A 21,564-nucleotide genomic window follows, 5' to 3' on the forward strand; every position below is an offset into this window, starting at 1 on the left:
GACCAGACAGCTTTAAGGAACTAAGGTTGACTTTATGGAGCCTATTAAGCCCCGTGAAGACATCAGCCAGGTACCTTGGTATAGAGTTCCCAGCAGCCTTACTGAGTAAAGAAGGTCACTTCCTGACAGGTACAGGAACCTCAGGATATTTGGGGAACCTTGAGTAGAGAGGAATCCCCCCAAATCTATAGGTATTGCAGGTGAACTCTGAGGGCAAGTAATTAGCTTGGCCTCTGGCCTTGAGAAGCTATTAAAAGTTCAATAGAGAAATTTCTATGAAAAGTTCCATCAAAGCAGCTTTTAAAGAGCCTACATGATCAATCACTATTTATTAAATTTTATTTTACTTTATTTTATTTTATTTTATTTTATTTATTTTATTTGAATTCAAGTTAGTTAACATACAGTGTAGTCTTGGCTTCAGGAGTAGAACCGAATGATTCATCACTTACATATAACACTCAGTGCTCATCCCAACAAGTGTCCTCCTTACTTCCCATCACCCATTTAACCCATCCCCCTACCCACCTCCCCTCCAGCAGCCCTCAGTTTGTTCTCTGTATTTAAGAGTGTCTCATGGTTTGCCTTCTCCTCTGTTGTTATCTTACTTTTCCTTCCCTCCCCTTATGTTATCTGTTGTGATTTCTCAAATTCCACATATGAGTGAAGTCATATGCCAATCACTATTCTTGCTACTCTTAGGTAAATAAACAGGACAAGTATTTTTAAAAACTAGACTTATTTTGCAAATAAATGAATGTTAATTTGAATATCTTTGGTAAAAATGAAGCGATTATATAGAGCATATATGTTCCAGTCACATGGCTTTGTAGATAGTAGATTCTAGTACTGATCATCATAAAAACAAGATTCTGATTTCTACAAATGTTTTCCCATGCCCGGCAACAATTCTCCAAACTACCATTTTAGGGACTGTGCCTAGGGTATGAACTTTGGGGAGGTGGTGGGAGGAAGTGTGACGTCCCTTGGACTGCAGCATAAAACATTATTGTCCTTTGCAATTCTCTTCCATTATCTTAACCAATTGTCGGCCATCCATATTGGGTCTGGCACAGCCCTGCGGTGCTACGTGCTGTCTGATCTGGAGTCACAGCTTACAGCTACTGAGGTAAAATCCTGGCTCCCTGCTTGCTTGTTAAGGAAGTTCCCAAAACTCTCTAAGTTTTAGTTCATTCATCTGCAAGATTAGATAAAAGCTATTACGATGATCAAAGGCCATTAGTCAAAACAGAGTATTCCTGAGCAAACCATAAATCCCAGTTGTCTACTGGTTTCATGAGGCCACAAGGAAGTAGACTGGAATTTTGGATCCTTTTTTTTTTTTAATCTCACCAGAACTTTGTCATATTTTCAAAATGATTATATATTTTTTTAATTAAAAAATAAACAGAAGAAATTGCTGGGAGGACAATGGCCAAGGTCCCTCTGAGAATCCTTTAAAAGAGCCCCTGCCAAGTTGTTCATGAAAGCTCTAATGGGGGGAAACAAGACAGGGAAATAATGCATTCCTGTCCCATCCCCAGGACGACCATGTAAGCAACATGTGACACTATTGCTCACGAGTCAGGTCGCTGGTTTGGTTAGTTGTTTCACTTGATAATTAGACATTCACATACTCTGTATTTTCACAAAAAACAACTACCTTTTCCATTAGATTACAAATAGGTCAAGACCTAGACACCAAAATTTTAAGGCAACTGTCGACTCATGTTTGCTGACAAGCCCAGTTTGGAGAGTGAATCCACTAGAAGTGAAGAAAGTAGTTTTTGACCTGCCAATTATTTTTCTGCGAGCGTGCAAGAAAAGAGGAGAAGAACACCAGCTTGATCACCGATGAGCAAGTCTCACTGAGGTGAATCCAGGAGGCAGCATTGCATTTTGCCCAATAATCTACCCACAGGTGGCCTAGTTCCATGCACCATGACCACTTGGGGGCTCAATAAGGAAAGAAAATCTGGGCAGAAAGCCATGATGATGGAAGCTGGATTGGTTGAGAGAGTCCACGTGCACCTTAATCCTTCATTCTCCATCCAACCTTAAGCACAGAACACACCTGAGGCAGTGTGTTGGAATGGCTCCAGCTGAGAGAGTTGTGGCCTTCTGACCCTAATCTTACGTCCATCTCTGCTGGGTCTTGTGACTTTAGGTGCTCTGCCCTCCCTAGACCTCAAGGGCTTGTCATGTGTCCTAGTATTTTTGGACTGTGATATATCTAAAAATATATCTAAAATCTTCAGTGATATATCTTAAGATATGACCTTAACAAGGGTGTTTTGATGATAATGGCTCTCTTAAATTCCAGAACATCATTAAGAGTAGTAGCCTCATGCTAGGGATTGTATGTTGACTGCCATATAACTTATCCTCTATAATCTTTGCAATACTCTTCAGAGGTAGTCATTTTAATCCAAAATGTCACTTCAGCTGAGTTCCCAAACTGGTTCTTAATACAGAACCTAACTGCAGTTTCCATCTACCCCACCAATATAATATTAACCCATCAGCCAGGACCTTTTCAATCTAGTCCAATGAGTCAGCCATTTGGGTTCTCTCCCTCCCTCAAAGAGGTGAGGTGGAAACCACGCTTTGTCCCCTAAAAAAAACATTTCCAGGAACAATCCTATTCCTTTGCTAATAACTTTCTGGACATCCCCTTCTATAAAAATCTTCCATTTTGTTCCACTCCTGGATGCACATCTCTACATGCTCAGTGGGGTCCTGCCTGATTCATGAAGGATTTCAGAAAGCCATTTAGATCTCCCAATTTACTTGGTTGAACTTTGTTAGTTACCAGAAGGAAGAATTTCTTCTGTCCTTTAAGGTCCTTCAAGTTGGGCTAAGAATCTAACTGATGTGAGGCAAAGTTGCAGGAGAAAATCAAATTTAGTTTTGTACATACATGGAATACATGTTGGCATGGAATTCTAATAACAGGTGACATGAGGCTCACTTGACATCCTGAGATGAGGAGAAGGGTGAAGGCTGGGGATAGAAAGAGGAGGGAGACCACCGGCAGGCAGGTGAGAGGAGATGTTTGGAAAACAATGTTTGTCTTGTTGTGCAGGTTAATTTCTCAGTTAAGGAGGAATTTCTCTTAATGCCCTCTTCCTACTATAGGCAGATAGTTGAAGGTGTTGGTAAAGAGTTTTTCCTGAATCAGCTGGGTTTTGATTGCTTTTAACTCAAAAACAAATATTATGCCTAGGTTGCCCATGATGGGGCAGCCCGCTCTTGGCACCTACACATTTAAAAAATTTACTCCAAAACGTGATATTTAATCTACTTGTTTTTAACAATTATGTGCAGATTACTTACAAAGCTTTATTAAGCATTAGACAAAGTCAGTTTTATCTTAAGCTATTGTGTTTTTTGTGGATGGGAGATCTTATAAGAGGTAACATAACTTATTTGGCTAGTAAACTCAGGTAGAATAAAAGTCTGTTTATTTACTGTTGATAACTCTAAAGGTGTGTTTGTGTTCATTAAACCATCAACCTCAAAGTACCTTTAATTTTTTTTAGTCTTTATTTTTGAGAGAGAAAAAGAGCGTGAACAGGGGAGGGGCAGAGAGAGAGGGAGACACAGAATCTGAAGAAGGCTCCAGGCTCTGAGCTGTCAGCACAGAGCCTGACATGGAGCTCTAACTCATGGACTGCAAGGTCATGACCTGAGCTGAAGTCAGACACTTAACCCACCCAGGCACCCAGGCTCCCCTTAAAGTACCTTTAATATCAAATAATTTCTTAGATGTTTTGAATTTGAAAGCACTTGGGTTAGTTTCTACCTTTGGAGTTTTAGAATGCCCAGTGCTTAATGTCATTTGCCTTCAAAGCAACTAAATAGAGGTCTTCACAAAATAATTTTAGCAATGCCATCCGAATGTAGAGGCATTTGTCATACATATAAAGATGCATGTGAACATAGAGTCGCAGACCGTATAGCCTCTGTTGTAAAATTACTGTCGTGGAATAGGTATAAAACGGACTAGTTTCAGGGCACCTGCCTGGCTCAGTTGGTAGAGCATGTGGCTCTGGACCTTGGGGTTGTTGGTTCAAGCCCCATGTTGGGTGTAGAGATTACCTAAAAAATAAAATCTTAAAAAAAAACTTTTAAGTTTGGATTTGTTTTTATTTTTCTGCCTGATAGAATAAGTTAAGATTGTTGGTCTAGATGGCTAAAGCTTTTTTTTTGTTGTTTTTAATATTTGTGGAGAAGACACTTAAGATTTTTATTTATCCTTGGCAAATCAAGTTTTAAATGGCTTTGCCTTCCATGTTTGCTTGGTAACAATGGTCTCCCTGGAATCTGCACTGTGAAGAGATGGCCCAGATAAAAAATTCCTGGAGAAGACCAGCAGAACACTGAATGTTTATATTTTGAAGGCAAAGGAAAAAAATGCAAGCACTTTCTAGAAGGACTTTTGATCTCGTTGAGCAAGAACTTTTACAATACTTGTAAGACTTTTGAGATAAATAAGGGAGGTTTTTGGATTAGTAAAAAGGATTGGCATTCTTTGGATTATTTTTGGAACCAGATCTCTGTGCTCCAGTGAAGACTAGATCTGTAAGACAAGGACATCTGTTTTTAGCTTCTCAAAGAATTGGCCTGTTGCTTTAATAACAGTCAAAGGACTGACACACCCATCCATCTGTGAGAAAGTCTTCCTCTGGGTAAATTTTGCTTAACAGAAAAAGCCTAAAAATTAAAAAATGAAAAAAAAGAAAAATGAAAAAATTCCTTAGCAGCTTTTAATTTGGCCAAAATTTTTTACTATAGAATTATTAAAAATTTTAAAAATATATTATCAGGTTTTAGCCAGGAAAAATGGTAACATTTCTGGCAGATTAAACATGGATCCAAAAAGACATCCTCAAAGAGAGTGTAAACAGTACTACTTTGACAAGAGCTAGAGCCACTCCCAAAGATAACTGAAGAGAGAGCCCAGGCAAGTGGAAAGCCAAGCCACCTTCTGAGGATGTAAAACCAGAGGGACAAGAAGGAAATAGTTATTCCTAGGGGAAAAAGGATCCATAACCAATGAGTCTGGACTTGGAAAGGAAGGGATAATGTGAATTTTTATTTGTAACCTGGGCTCAGGAGGAATTGATTTAAAAATGGGACAAACAGGGGCACCTGCGTGGCTCAGTTGGTTAAGTATCAGATTCTTGATTTCAGCTCAGGTCATGATCTCATGGCTCCTGAGAGAGAGCTGCTAGTCAGGCTCTGTGCTGACAGTATGGAATTGCTTGTCCTCTCTCTCTGCCCCTCCCTGAGCTAAACAAAAGAAATGTTTTAAAAGGCAGAGAAAAAAGCATAAAAAGAAGAAGTAAGGAGTTTATTAGTAAGGAATTCGTTGTTTGGAAAAGGTGGCCCTGCTAAGAAGAGCAGAGGTGCTCTTAGTAGATTCCCCAGTATGGACCAGGAAATTCCAGGTTGACTCATTCAAGGTTACCTTGCTGAGTGTTGAACCTGCAGTTGGGTTAGGTATTAAGTCTTGGTTTCCGGACTTGGGCCCTTAACCTAAGTGACATCATTTTGGGCCTGTGGATTTCTTTTCAACAGCCCTCACAAGGAAGCAGTAGTAAATTAGCCCTACTGTATGCTCATGCCTGATATGTATTATCTCATTTAATCTTCACAAGAATCCTCTGAGGAAAACCTAATTATTATTCCATGTCCTCACTGAGGAAACTGAGGCTGAGGATGTTGCAGAGGCTGCCAGGGCCCCACAACAGGAGAGCTGTAGAATGGCCCAGCTGGCCCAGCCCTGACTCAGCCTGTGTACAGAATCCCTTTGATCACTGCTCTCCTGGAACAGAGAAGTGCTGTAGACAATGTGTGAGGAAGATCACTGGGGTGTCTCATGGACGTAGGTCTAGAGAAGGAGGTCCTGAACCACTGTCTAGATGTGTGGAATCCTGTTTATAAGGAGAGCAAAACCGGTCATCAGAGGGCAAATTAATGGTCTCCCGGTAAATACTTTTTTGCTTGAAATAAATGTCTTTCTGAAGCTTTTAAATTAAATCTCAAGAAAAGCTCATTGGATACTGAAGAACATCCATAATGCAGAGAATGGGGAGGAAAAAGCAGTTTCTACATTCCACCTTTCCTCCTTTTATTAAACCATATTTTTCTGAAAAGAACTCCTTTCTGTTGGCTTTGAGAAAGACATAATAAGGGAGAAGAATCCCAGCCTGGAAGACACAGGAAAGGAGAATTACAGACTACCACGCCTTCCCTGGACACCCCTCCCATGTGCCCATTTCCTTCTAAGGATTTGGGAAACTGTTTGGGGATTGACAGTACACTCCAGATTCTTCCAAAATCCAGAAGCATCCCATCCTGAAATAGTGATAATAAATCTGTCTCTGGGCTCTGCCTCCTCCACTTGCACCCATCTTTGCCTGAAATAATCAGGAACTGCTAGACTAGATTATGGTGTTCTCAGTGCTCAGAGAGATTTTAATCCAAAACTCTAGGACGAAAGGACATGTGGGCTGAGGCTGAAAACCTACTTGGGGCTCCCAAGTGACTTCTAATCATGAACCACCTGCCAGCACATGAATTAGGGGTAATTAGTTGATCTGGGTCCCCAGGGAAGATATGGACCTCTCCTCAAGCACAGTCTCTAGTTCCCCAACTTTTCCTTCTCCAGGTCAACTGAGTCACATACCACTTGCCTTGGGCAAGTGAGACCCAGCCTTTTCACTTGCCAGTAGGCAGAACCCAGAGGCTCTGTGCACAGGCAGGCTGAGACAATCACGTTGAGACACACAGTGGGGGGGGGGGGGGGGCTGGCCCTGGGAAAACCAGGGTCTTAATGCATAGCCTGGGACCCTAAACTAACCTGGACCTGCACCTGTGACTGGGCCAGGGTAGCTTCCCCTGCCACAGGTGAAGCATGGAGTCAATCCTGAGGGGCGGGGCCATCTGGAACTGCCGCCAAAAGGTAGTGGCCCCATGATACACCCCTCCAGCTGGGCTGTGGGATGGCAGTGCCATGTGTCCCTGTCCATATGCCCTGGAGGCGGCGGTGGTCTCAGGGCAGGGAGTAGTTCGACAAGTCCCCTGCACAACCCACATCCTCAACCTTCCTCCCCAGCCCTGTGCAAACACGTCAGAGGATATATTCAATATTTTTTCTCCACCGTGGTGGCTCTAACATCTCAGAAGAAAAGAGGATGGTTTTTTAGATGGTTTGGTTTAATCAGAAACTCATGTGTTTTTCTTTCTTAGGTTTTGAGATAAGCTTCCTTCTCCTCTCTTCCTTGTTGCCCTTTTCTTGGGAATAGCTTCAGCTGCTCCACAACTCAATCAGAGCTCTGATGCACATTGATCCCAGTGGAAGGCAACACATGGGAAGCTATATGGAGTAACATCTAACCTGTCAGAGGGACCCCTGCAGAGAACGTTCCATGTTGGTAGGAGTTCAGAGCAGAGAGTAGCTTCGTGAACCCACTCTTACCAAGGCAATAAGCAGGGCACCATGGCTGTGCACAATGTGGGCATATGTCCTGCTCTGTGGTTGCTGGGGAACAGATCCCGGAAGCATCAGGCCATCTTTGGCTATGTTTTCTCCTCCTCTGTGAGCACATCCACTTGGAGCAGGTGAGTTGGTTTTAAATAGAAATAAAGATCATAGGGAAGGATTTAAGGTGGCAGAACAGCATGGACACTGAATTGTCTTATCACTGAAATGTAGCTACATCACCACCAAACCATTTTGAGCACCTAGGAAATTGATCTGAGGATTAGTGCAACAATCTGCATAACTTGAGCTACAGAACTCAGCAGGTCCATAGTGTGGAGAAGTCAAGTGGGGGAGAGGAAAGCCCTGGAGGGAAGGGAGCCACTTTCATGGAGAGAGAACAGAGAGAGAAAGAGAAATAAGGAGAGTGTTGCACATCGGGATCATGCACTAAAAGCACTCTCCCTGAAAGTAGCTGGAGAGAAAGAAAGAGAAAGTGAAAATACTCGCAGGAGACTGAACAAGAAATCTGTTCCCCAAAATCATTTACAGGGAGAAAGAAGACGGTTTCAATACCACCAGGATGCTATAAAGAGTGGAGAGCAGAGTGAAATTTCAGAGTTCAGTTCCTGGCTGTGCTCTGGAAGCAGGGCAAATCCCTAGGAACAGGCAGTGGGGTCTGACTGATCTGTGTGCCACATGGGAAGAAGAGGTTCCCCTGCTTGGAGTGCATTTGGTAGAGGCCAAAGGTCCCAGTGGACCACAGAGGGTAGCCAAGTTTGTGGTTATTGGGATAAAGATGCCAGACTGCAGTAAACCTGGCTCCTGCTGTGTGTTGTGGTTTGTCATAATCTCTGAACCTCTGTCACTGCATGACTGCACAGACATTTTCTGGGGCAAGGCAGCACCTGGCCCTTGCTCAGCGAGACCCTCCCCCAGAGATTTGGCATGGATACAAACCACAGTGTTCTCTGAATTAGGGGATTTTGAAACACAGCCCCAACTGAGATAAAACTCTAGAGGGAGGTGCCGCCTGGACGTCAGACAGCTTGGACATGGACAAGATAGATACAGGGAGTGGACAAAGACCTGAGACAAAGGAGGGATGCTTAATCGCGGGTGGGTGAAAACACAAAATTCCTGTGCCAGAGACTAGGGAACTAGGTGAAGCTGTCTCACACATGCGCATGCACACACTCACACTGATCCATCCCAGTAAGCTAAGCAGCACCACCTAGTGAAGAAAGGAGCTGTTAAACCAAGTCCTGCCTAACTGACCCCTCCAAGCACACCCTCCAGAAGATCAGCACAAGTCACTCCACCTGGTTAGATTATGGACTGTTGGGGTACCTGGGTGGCTCAGTTGGTTAAGCGTCCAACTTCGGCTCAGGTCATGATCTCATAGTCTGTGTGTTCAAGCCCTGTGTCAGTATCTGTGCTGACAGCTCAGAGCCTGGAGCCTGCTTCAGATTCTGTGTCTCCCTCTCTCTCTCTACCCCTCCCGCACTCACACTTTGTGTGTGTGTGTGTCTCTCTCTCAAAAATAAATAAACATTAAAAAAATTTTAAAAAGATTATGGATTGTAGAATGCTTCATAGTTTCAGTTCTAGGAGAAACTGGATGTAACTTCATTCAGGTGTCATTCTTTCTTGCTGGTTCCCTTACTTGTTCGTTTTATGTACCTCTGTTTTTGCTTAAGTTGTTTTCTTTTCTCTCTTTTTTGGATATACAAAGAAATTTTTTTTCTCTTTTTACTTTATCTTTTATTTTTAAAATTTTTTCTCATTTTCTTTATTATACTTTTTTTAACTTTTAAATGTTTTGTTACCTTTTTTTCTTTCCTTTCCCTTTTTTCTCTATTCTCTCATGCTTCTTTCAACAATCTGACTGAAAGATAGCTAGGACCTAGCTTTCTTTATTTGTTTTTTTGCTTTGTTTTTAATTTTTAATTTTTTTTTACTTTATTAATTCCTTTTATCCCTTCAAAATGATGAAATGAAAGAATTCATCCCAAAAGAAAGAACAGGAAGAAATGACAGTCAGGGACTCATCAACAAGATTTCTGAACTAGAATTGAGAACCATAATAATAAGAATACTACCTGGGGTTGAAAAAGGTATAGAAGATACGAGGGAATCCATTTTGTAGAGATAAAATAAATAAAATATAAAAATACTATAACAGATACCATCTCAAATGGGTGCAACAATGGAAATAATTGACAAAGCAGAGCAGTGAATCAGGGATAGAAAAGATAAAATTATGGAGGGGCACCTGGGTGGCTCAGTCAGTTAAGCGTCCAACTTCAGCTCAGATCGTGATCTCACAGTCTGTGAGTTCAAGCCCTGTGTCGACCTCTGTGCTGACAGCTCAGAGCCTGGAGCCTGCTTCAGATTCTGTGTCTCCCTCTCTCTCTGCTCCTCCTCTGCTCATGCTCTGTCTCTCTCTGTCTCAAAAATAAATAAAAACATTTAAAAAAATGTTTAAAAAAAGATAAAATTATGGCGAATGATGAAGGAGAAAATAAGAGGAAAACAAAGGCAAAAGATCATGATACAAGATTAGAGAACTCAGTGACTTATTAAAAAGGAATAACATCCAAATCATAGGAATCCCAGAAGATGAAGAAAGAGAAAAAGGGGCAGAATGTATATGTGAGAAAATTATAGTGGAAAACTTTCCTAATCTGGGGAAGGACACAAACATCAAAATCCAGGAAGCACAGAGATCTCTCATTAGATTCAACAAAACCCACCATCATTAAGACATACCATAGTCAAATTCACAAAATAGACAAGGAAAGAATTACGAAAGCAGCAAGGGGAAAAAAGTCCTTAACATATAAGGGAAGACATATCAGGTACACAGCAGACTTATCCACAGAAACTTGGCAGGCAAGAAAGGAGTGGCAAGATATATTACACGTGATGAATCAGAAAAATATGCAGCCAAGAATTCTTTAACCAGCAAGGCTCTCATTCAAAACAGAAGGAGAGATAAAGAGTCTCCCAAACAAAAACTAAAAGAATTTGTGACCACTAAACCAGCCCTGCAAGAAATTTCAAGGAGGACTCTCAGTGGAGAAAGATAAAACATCAAAGACCAAAAGCAACAAAGACTAGAAAAGACCAGAGAACATTACCAGAAACACCATCTCTACAGGCAATATAGTGGAACTAAATTCATATCTTTCAATACTCACTCTAAATGTAAATGTACTAAATGCTTCAATCAAAAGACATAAAGCATCAGAATGGATAAGAAAACAAGACCCATCGATAGGTTGAGTCCAAGACACTCATTTTAGACCTGAAGAAACTATAAGATTGAAAATAAGAGGATGGAGAGCCATCTATCATGCTAATGGTTGTCAAAAGAAAGCTGGAGCAGCCATACTTATATAAGACAAACTAGATTTTAAAATAAAGACTGTGACAAGAGATAAAGAAGGGCATTATATTATATTTAAGGGGTCTATCCACCAAGAAGATCTAACAATTGTAAATATTTACGCACCCAACATGAAAGCACCCAATATATAAATCAATTAATCACAAACATAAAGCAACTCATTGATAATAATACCATAATAGTTGGGGACTTCCACACCCCAATTATAGCAATAGACAGATCATGTAAGCAGAAAATTAACAAGGAAACAATGACTTTGAATGACACACTAGACCGGATAGACTTAACAGTTTCATTCAGAATGTTTCATTCTAAAGCAGCAGAATACACATTCTTCTCGACTTCTCATGGAACATTCTCCAGAATAGATCACATACTGCCTCAGAAATCAGCCCTCAACAAGCACAAAAAGATTGATATCATGACTTGCATATTTTCAGATCTCAATGCTATGAAACTCAAGATCAACCACAAGAAACAATTTGGAAAGACCAGGAATACTTGGAGATCAAAGAATACCTTACTAAAGAATGAATGGGTTAACCAAGAAATTAAAGAGGAAATTTAAAAGTATATGGAAACCAATGAAAATGAAAACATGACACCTCAAAACCTCTGAAATGCAGCAAAGTCAGTCATAAGAAGGAAGTATATAGCAATCCAGGCCTTCCTAAAGAAGGAAGAAAGGTCTCAGATATACAACTTAACCTTACACCTAAAACAGCTTGAAAAAGAACAGAAAATAAAGCCCAAAACCAGGAGAAGAAGGGAAATTAATGAAGATTAGAGTAGAAAGCCATGATATAAAAAAACAAAACAAAACAAAACAGTAGAACAGATCAATGAAACTAGGAGCTGGTTCTTTGAAAGAATTAACAAAACTGTAAACCTGTAGCCAGATTGATCAAAAAGAAAAAGAGAAGGGCCCAAATAAATAAAATCATGAATCAAAGAGGAGAGATCACAACCAACACTGCAGAAATACAAACAATAATAAGAGAATCTTATGAGCAATTATATGCCAACAAATTGGGCAAACTGGAAGAAATGGACAACTTCCTAGAAACATATAAACTACCAAACTAAAACAGGAAGAAATAGAAAATTTGAACAGATCCACAACCAATAAAGAAACTGAGTCAGTAATCAAAAATCTCCCAACAAATAAGAGTCCAGGGAAGGATGGCTTTCCAGGGGAATACTACCAAACATTTAAAGAGAGTCAACACCTATTCTTTTGAAGCTGCTCCAAAAAATAGAAATAGAAAGAAAACTTCCAAACTTGTTCTAGGAGGCCAAAGGTACCTTGATTCCAAAACCAGACAAAGACCCCACTGGAAAGAAGAACTACAGACCAATTTCCCTGATGAACATGGTTGCAAAAATTCTCAACAAGATACTAGCAAACCAGTTCCAACAATACATTAAAAGATTTATTCACCACAATCAAGTGGGATTTATTCCTGGGATGCAGGGCTGGTTCAGTATCTGCAAATCAATCAATGTAACATACCACATTAATGAAAGAAAGGATAAGAACCACCTGATCCTCTGATTGATGCAGAGAAAACACTTGACAAAACACAGCATTGTTTCTTGATAAACCCTCAAGAAAGTAAGGATAGAAGGAACATAGGTCAATATCCTAAAGGCCATATACAAAAGACTCACAGCTAATATCATCCTCAATTTGGAAAAACTGAGAGCTTTTTCCCTTAATGGTCAAGAACACGACAGGGATATTCACTCTCACCACTGTTCTTCAACAGAGTGTTGGAAGTCCTAGCCTCAGACAACAAGAAGAAATAAAAGGCATCCAAATTGGCAAGGGGGAAGTTGAACGCTCACTCTTTGCAGAAGACATGATACTCTACATGGAAAACCCAAAAGACTCCACCAAGAAACTGCTGGAGCTGATACATGAATTCAGCAAAGTCACTAGATATAAAATCAATGTACAGAAATTGGTTGCATTTCTATACACCAATAATAAAGAAACAGAACGAGAAATCAAGGAATTGATACCATTTACAATTGTACTGAAACCCATAAAATATCTTCTGAGGGGAATTCTTCCGTTTGGTCATTTTGGTTAGTCCCTGGAGTGGTGAGGACCTGCAGGGCACTTCCCCTGTGCTGTGGTGTATAACTGGAGTTGGTGGGCGGGGCCGCAGTCCTACCTGATGTCTGCCCCCAGCCCACCGCTGGGGCCACAGTCAGACTGGTGTGTGCCTTCTCTTCCCCTCTCCTAGGGGCGGGATTCACTGTGGGGTGGTGTGGCCCGTCTGGGCTACTTGCACACTGCCAGGCTTGTGTTGCTGGGGATCTGGCGTATTAGCTGGGGTGGGTAGGCAAGGTGCACGGGGGCTGGAGGGGCAGGCTTAGCTCACTTCTCCTTAGGTGATCCACTTCAGGAGGGGCCCTGTGGCAGCGGGAGGGAGTCAGATCTGCTGCCGGAGGTTTGGCTCCGCAGAAGCACAGAGTTGGGTGTTTGTGCGGAGCGAGCAAGTTCCCTGGCAGGAACTGGTTCCCTTTGGGATTTTGGCTGGGGGATGGGCGAGGGAGATGGCGCTGGCGAGCGCCTTTGTTCCCCGCCAAGCTGAGCTCTGCCCTCCAGGGGCTCAGCAGCTCTCCCTCCCTTTGTCCTCCAGCCTTCCCGCTTTCTGAGCAGAGTTTTTAACTTATGACCTCCCAGACGCTAAATCCCGCTTGCTGTCGGAACACAGTCTGTCTGGCCCCTCCGCTTTTGCCAGCCAGACTCGGGGGCTCCGCTTGGCTGGCGAGCCGCCCCTCCGCCCCGGCTCCCTCCCGCCAGTCCGTGGAGCGCGCACCGCCTCGCCGCCCTTCCTACCCTCTTCCGTGGGCCTCTCGTCTGCGCTTGGCTCCGGAGACTCTGTTCTGCTAATCCTCTGGCGGTTTTCTGGGTTCTTTAGGCAGGTGTAGGTGGAATCTAAGTGATCAGCAGGACGCGCGGTGAGCCCAGCGTCCTCCTACGCCGCCATCTTCCAGACTCCCTCAGAAACCCATAAAATATCTAGGAATAAACCTAACCAAAGAGGTAAAAAATCTATACAATGAAAACCATACAAAGCTTATGAAAGAAATTGAAGAAGACACAAACTAATGGAAAAGCATTCCATGCTTGTGGATTGGAAGAACAAATATTGTTAAAATGTCGCTACTGCCCAAAGCAATCTACATATTCAATGGGATCCCTATCAAAATAATGCCAGCATTCTTCACAGAGCTAGAATAAACAATTCCAAAATTTGTACAGAACCAGAAAAGACCCCTAATAGCCAAAGTAATGTTTAAAAAGAAAACCAAAGCCAGAGGCATCACAGTTCTGGACTTCAAGCTATAATACAAAACTGTGATCATCAAGACAGTAGTATGGTACCGGAACAAAAACAGACACATAGACCAGTGGAACAGAATAGACAACCAAGAAATTGACCCACAAACATGACCAACTAATCTGACAAAGCAGGAAAGAATATCCAATAAAATAAAGACAGACTCTTCAGCAAATGGTGTTGGGAAAAGTGGACAGCGAAATGCAGAAGAGTGCACCTGGACCACTTTCTTACATGCTACACAAAAATAAACTCAAAATGGATGAAAGATCTAAATGTAAGACAGGAAGCCATCAAAATCCTCGAGGAGAAAACAGGCAAAAACCTCTTGGACCTTGGCCACAGCAACTTCTTACTCAACATGTCTCTGAAGGCAAGGAAAATAAAAACAAAAATGAGCTATTGAGACCTCATCAAGATAAAAAGCTTCTGCACCGCATAGGAAACAACCAATAAAACTAAAAGGTAACTGACAGATATTTGCAAATGACATATCAGATAAAGGGTTAGTATGCAAAATCTATAAAGAATTTATCAAGCTCAACACTCAAAAAACAACTAATCCAGTGAAGAAATGGGCAAAACACATGAATAGACACTTCTTCAAAGAAGACATCCAGATGGCTAACAGACACATGAAAAAAATGCTCAACATCACTCGTCATCAGGGAAATATATATCAAAACCCCAATGAGATACCATCTCACACCAGTCAGAAATGCTAAAACTAACAACTCAGGCAACAACAGATGTTGGTGAAGAGACAGAGAAAGAGGAACACTTTTGCATTGCTGGTAGGAATGCAAAGTGGTGCAGCCACTCTGGAAAACAGTATGGAGGTTCCTTAAAAAATTAAAAATAGAACTACCCTACCATCCAGCAATTGCACTACTAGGCATTTACCCAAATGATACAGGAGTGCTGATTTGAAAGGGCACATGCACCCCAATGTTTATAGCAGCACTATTGACAACAGCCAAAGCATGGAAAGAGCCCAAAAGTCCATCGACAGGTGAATGGATAAAGAATAAGTGGTATATATCTATATCTATATCTATATCTATATCTATATATATATATATGTGTGTGTGTGTGTGTGTGTGTGTGTGTATGTATGTACACACACACACACACACACACACACACACACACACACTGGAATATTACTTGGGGATCAAAAAAATGAAATCTTGCCATTTGCAACAACATGGATGGAACTGGAGTGAATTACGCCAAGCAAAATAAGTCGGTCAGAGAAAGACAAATATCATATGATTTCACTTATATGTGTAATTTAATAAACAAAAACAGATGAACATAGGGGAAGGGAAGCAAAAATAAGATAAAAACTGAGAGGGGAGACAAACCATAAGAGCCTCTTAAATACAGGGAACAGACTGAGGGTTGTTGGTGGGGTGTTAAGGGTGGGGATGGGCGAAATGGGTTCAGGGCATTAAGGATGGCACTTGTTGGGATGAGCACTGAGTGTTATATGTAAGTGATGAATCACTAAATTGTATTCCTGAAATCATTATTACACTGCAGGTTAACTAACTTGGAATTATATAAAAGATAATTAAAATATAAAATAAAATTAGATCTTTAGCACACACACACAAGAAGAAATAAAGATGATAGGGTTATTTGTTTTTCTGCAGGATGAAAAAGGGTGGAGAGGAGTGAGTGAGAGGAATATAAAAATGATTGAACAGCACAATCAGGAATGTGACCAAGGGAAACATAGCTTCATGATGACAATGAGTGACATTGGTGACATGGTGAGTGTGGCATGAATTGCTGACCATTTGTGCTTCATCTCCCTGGTACTATACCAAAAAAAATCTCCTGCTTGTTAACATTCTATTTCCTTTTTCTTGAAGACCAATGAAGAATTCAAGCATGTGACGAATGGCCCTCAAATCCAGAAGCACAAGAAGGGGAAAGTATTCTGAGCATCTCTCTTTGCTGAGATCCCTTCATCTGTGGACTGGAGAGAGAAAGGCTATGTAACTCCCGTGAAGGATCAGGTGTGACAATATTTAGCAGGTTCCTCTCAAGAATAAAGGCAAAAGGAATCAGTGTCCTTGCTATGGTAGACTGAGAAACAATGTGCAGTTCGCTATGTTTTAACAGAGTTTCAGATGTGTGGGATGCTCTCAAATCTTACTATTTGTTTTGTTGTCTGAGAGCTTTATAATTAGGTTTGTGGCTTATGTTGGATTTTTAGTGCAACTGGTGCCCTTGAAGGACAGATGTTCCGGAAAACTGGCAAACTTGTTTCTCTGAGTGAGAAGAACCTGGTGGACTGCTCTCTGTCTAAAGGCAATGGAGGCTTCAGTGGTGGCCTAGTGGCTTGTGTCTTCCAGTGTGTTAAGGAGAATGGAGTCCTGGGCTCAGACAGGTCCTATCCTTATCCTGCACAGGTAAACAGAGCTCCTGATCTTCCTATCAAAGTTGAACATTTTAAGGAAGCAGAGATATCATATTTAATATTCTCATTTTAGATTGTAGTCTTAGTATCTGCAAACTTTCAGAACTGTCATTAAAATTTGTTAGCCTTGCACAGTTCTCTGCTCATATCATTACCATATTACTGTTCCTACATCTCTGCTATGTGGTGATATACATGCTGTCTTATATATAGTACAGATTTCTCCAGAATGAAAAATTTCTCAGGGCAGGTAGACCATGAATTTCTTATTTAAATAGACACCTTCTACTGTTCATTTCAAAACAACCAATAGCATATCAGGTCCTGGGATTCTTAATACCCAACTTGAATTGAAAACCATTCAGCTACAAACTGTCTTGCACTCATTTTCTCCTGGAGGTGGATCATAGTGATCAGGTCTCTTTCCCTTTCCCTTTGAAAGGATGAATCCTGCCTTTCACACAATCCAGAATATTCAGCTGCTGATGAGACTGTCTCCTGGGAGTCTATGGGCTGGGAGATTATGATCACAGAGGAAAGTGTGGGGCCCATCTCTGTTGCTATCGATGCAACTTTACATTCTTTCTAGTTCTAGAAAAAAGGTAAACATTTATCTATGTAGAAATGTGGGCAGGGGCGCCTGGGTGGCGCAGTCGGTTAAGCGTCCGACTTCAGCCAGGTCACGATCTCGCGGTCCGTGAGTTCGAGCCCCGCGTCAGGCTCTGGGCTGATGGCTCGGAGCCTGGGGCCTGTTTCCGATTCTGTGTCTCCCTCTCTCTCTGCCCCTCCCCCGTTCATGCTCTGTCTCTCTCTGTCCCAAAAATAAATAAAAAACGTTGAAAAAAAATTTAAAAAAAAAAAAAAAAAAAAAAAAAAGAAATGTGGGCAGAGAAGTGGGAAAACCACCATGATATATGACAAGATTGACTCTTTGGTATGTAGAATTTAATGTAGAATTTTTCTGGGTTTGGATTTAACACAATTGTTCATTCTACATGTAATATTTGTGCCTGATGTATCCATTGACATGACTGGATCTATATTCCCCATATTTTCAGCACTTCATAAGTATACTTAAAGATGACATAATTCTATCAGTATACCTTACCTTACTTTCCATTTTACAAATTATTACATATTTCAAATTTTCTGAATGATTTTACTACAAAAAATTGGAACAAAGCCCTTGGCTCAGGTAATTTTGTGTTCTGTGCTCTTCCTTAGGCTGACATCCTCAAAGTAGAATGAAAAGATTTTCACAAATGGTTTTTATGCCTCTTGTCTAGTTGTTTATTTTTAAATTTGTTAAATTAATTTATTTATTTTGAGAGAGAGACAGCACAAGTGTGGGAGGAACAGAGATAGAGGGAGCGAGAAAGAGAATCCAAGCAGGCTCCACACTGTCAGTGCAGAGGCTGATGTGGGGCTCGAACTCACGAACCATGACATCATAACTTGAGCTGAAATCAAGAGTCAGAGGGCTTAACCAACTGAGCCATCCAGATGTATCTATTTTTTTTAACTTTTTAAAAATGTTTATTCATTTATTTTTGAGAGAAAGAGAGAGAGAGAGATCATGAGCATGTGAGAGGCAGAGAAAGAGAGGGAGAGAGAGAATCCTAAGCAGGCTCCACGTTGTTAGTACAGAGCCTGATGTGGGACTGGATCTCATGAACAGTGAGATCGTGATCTGAACAGAGACTAAGAGTCAGATGCTTAACCAACTGAGTCACCCAGGTGCCCTTATCCACTTGTTTAAAAACGAGAGTGCACCACTTTGTATTTATTCCAGTATTAGATGAGAACCTAAATTATTAGCATAGCTCAAAAAAGATGTCTTTTAAGTATTATCTGCCTTTGTGTCATTTTAACTAGTTTTGAAATGTTTCCCATACTATGGTTGATAGGTTGAGTTACTATCACGTGTATCTGGGGTGTTCTCAACCCAACATTGAATTTTCCTTTTCCAGGTATCTACTATGATCCAAAGAGCAGCAGTGAAAACCTGAATCACAGTGTTCTGGTGGTTGGCTATGACTTTGAAGGAGAACAATTGGATAACAAAAAATATTAGGTTGTCAAGAACAGGTATAAAATGCCAAAAATACTTCTCTTTGGAACTGAAAAGATTTCCCTTTATAAATCAGTGCTTGGATGCAGATCCTCAAACCCTTTGAGCACAATTCTGAAATCCCAGCAGTGTTTACCTCACTTAGGGGGAACACAGACATTTTCATCTCATGATAACATTAAGATACTGACTCAGGGTGCCTGGGTGGCTCAGTCTGTTAAGCATTCAACTTTAGCTCGGAACAGAATCTCACAGTTTGTGAGTCTGAGCCCTTCTTTGGGCTCTGTGCGGACAGCACAGAGCCTGGAGCCTGCTTCGGATTCTGTGTCTCCCTCTCTCTCTGTCCCTTCCCTGTTTGTGCTCTGTCTCTCTCAAAACTTAATAGACATTAAAAAAAATTATAAAAAAGGATACTGTCTCAGTCTTTCTAGGGTATTGATATAATTATGATACCATTATATTTCTAAATTGGAAATGGAAATTTTTTTCTTATTTTGGAAACACATCTGGCCCCAAGAGTTTCCTTTTCCTGCTTATGTTGCAGTCCATTAAAGGTTTTGGGATAGAATTCTGTGCAGGGTTAAAACCCAACCATGAACAAGAATGGCCTCTCCTGATTCTTCCTAAATCTGTGTTGGCATGTGGTGCACTGCTCAGTATCAGGTACTAATGTTCATGAAGATAAATGTGTTTGATTGTTTGAGTAAAATGTCAAACCCTGTGTTCTTTCAGCTGGGGTACATCATCCGCTACATACTGATGGTCAAGGACCGGGACAACCCCTGTGGAACCAGGGCCTGCTTTCCTACAGTGTGAGATGATAGTGTAAGAAAAGGCTTGACTCGGGACAGAATTTGCTGAAGAGGATTTTATCTTAACAGTGACCAGACCTTACTGTGTGAGATAAAATACTTGAACGGTTGAAGATCCAAGTTGTGAATTGATTTTGTGACAGTTTATGCCAGTAATGTTCCCAACTCTCTCATTATTGCTGTAAATAGCTTTGTATGAACTTATCAAATAACTTGTAAAATTCATCTTTTATTTTTATTTACTTATTTTGAAAGATTTATTTATTTTAGAGAGAGTGTGTATGTGCAAGGGGATGGGCAGAGGGAGAGGGAGAGGAAAGAATCCTCAAGCAGGCTCCCTGATGAGTGTGAAACCCAATGGACATTGGGCTTGATCCCAGGACCCTGAGATTATGACCTAAGCCAAAATGAAGAGCTGGACGCTCAACCATCTGGGACATGCAGGTGCCCCAAAACTGCACATTTTAAAATGATGTATGAAGTTTTTCCTTTTAAAATAAAGACATTTCAAAGTGGAAGTAGGGTAAGTTTTTAATTAATTAAATTTTCATAGAGTTAAAAATGCTATTGGTGTCTAGGAATGTAATGGAATGTGCCAGTGGCCCACTAGGAGAATGCTGGATGGTGTCTGGTTCTTGTAGTGTAAATAGGCACATGTCATGGCAGCTGCCCTTTGGCTGTGTCCATCCCAACACTTCAATAGAGCAAAATATGAACAATGATCTGTAAGGACAAAGGTACATTCTTTCAATGAGGAAAAACTTGACATGTTAGAAAAGTGAACATACATACATTGAATTTCCAAGGTAGAATAGTGCCTTAAAGATCATGGTCATTTGACCCAAATGGTTACAACCCACCCAAGTACAGGACAGATGTCACGGTCAGTTTCAGGTGCATCTTCCCCAAATGCCAGAGAAGATCATGTAACCTCTTTGCGGGTGAGGAAGAACCGGACGCAGTGGGTTACAGGAATGTGTACCTTGGGTCCACAAGGGTTAAGGGTAAACCCCAGACACGAGGCCAGCTTCAAAAATAGAACTGGGCCTCAGAGGTGGCAGACAGGTGAGGACATCCAAGGTGATCATCTGAGGCCTCATTTACACCCAGCTACTCAAGCCCGGAATTGATTAAAAGAAGACATTCTGCCTACTGTTCGCAGGCTAAAGAAGCACATAGTTCCATTTTCTGTCTGCAGGTTGACTCATGTTCCCACTCAGAAAGCATGAGGAGAAGACGTAAGGTTGTAGTTAATAGACCCCGTAACCGGTCATGAGCACATGAGGTGGAAGACAGCAGGTCTCAGCCCACAAGACCTCCAGCACCTTGAGACAAGTCCCTTTGGACTGGGCTACCTGTCATGCCGGAAGGACCTTCCATGAGACTTCCCTCCTAGACGCTTACATTTCCAACTGTTTAACCTAAAATGACAAATGTGGTGTGTGCAGGGAAATTCTGTGGGCTTCCTGACAGTGCTGTCAGGGGCAGTCACAGGAGAGGTGGGGACTCCCCAGCAGAATCCCTTCTGCCAGGGGGAAATTGTATTGGAACAACCAGAACTGATGCAGCACCTGCTGGGTCTCAGCCATCACCTGGTGGAAGGCACATCCCCAACCGCCAGGAGGAGCAGGTGCTGGGAGGGGGAGGAGGTGGCTCAGAACAGTAGGAGGAAGAGGTGTCTGATGAGAACCCAGAGGAGCCAGTCAGGGGGACAGGAGAAAAGAGGGGTGTCTGAGCAGAGGCTCGGGCTCAGAACCCCGGAGAAAAGAGACAGTGTATCTAGAGAACATGGAAAGAGAGTGAGGTGAGGGTGCGGGGGGATGAGGCTGGGTCCACACGAGGGTTTTAGGACAGGGGGGCACCACTGGGGAAGCAATGGAGAGACTGGTTATCTGTTAATGTAAACACACTCTCGGAATCCTCGCAGCTCTGTGATTTTGTCAAAAATCGTCTCTCCCGTTTCCCACCTGGGCTCAGGGGCATGGTTCTTCCT

The 21,564-nt window shown here is 41.7% G+C and overlaps 1 pseudogene; it reads left to right on the forward strand.

Moving 5' to 3' along the window:
* The first annotated feature begins 6,922 nt into the window (after positions 1 to 6,922).
* Positions 6,923 to 19,575, forward strand: LOC145713011 (procathepsin L-like; annotated as a pseudogene).
* Positions 19,576 to 21,564: the final 1,989 nt, after the last annotated feature.

Source organism: Panthera onca, chromosome D4 (genome assembly GCF_046562875.1).
Source record: "Panthera onca isolate mPanOnc1 chromosome D4, mPanOnc1 haplotype 2, whole genome shotgun sequence".
Classification (NCBI taxonomy): Eukaryota; Metazoa; Chordata; class Mammalia; order Carnivora; family Felidae; genus Panthera; species Panthera onca.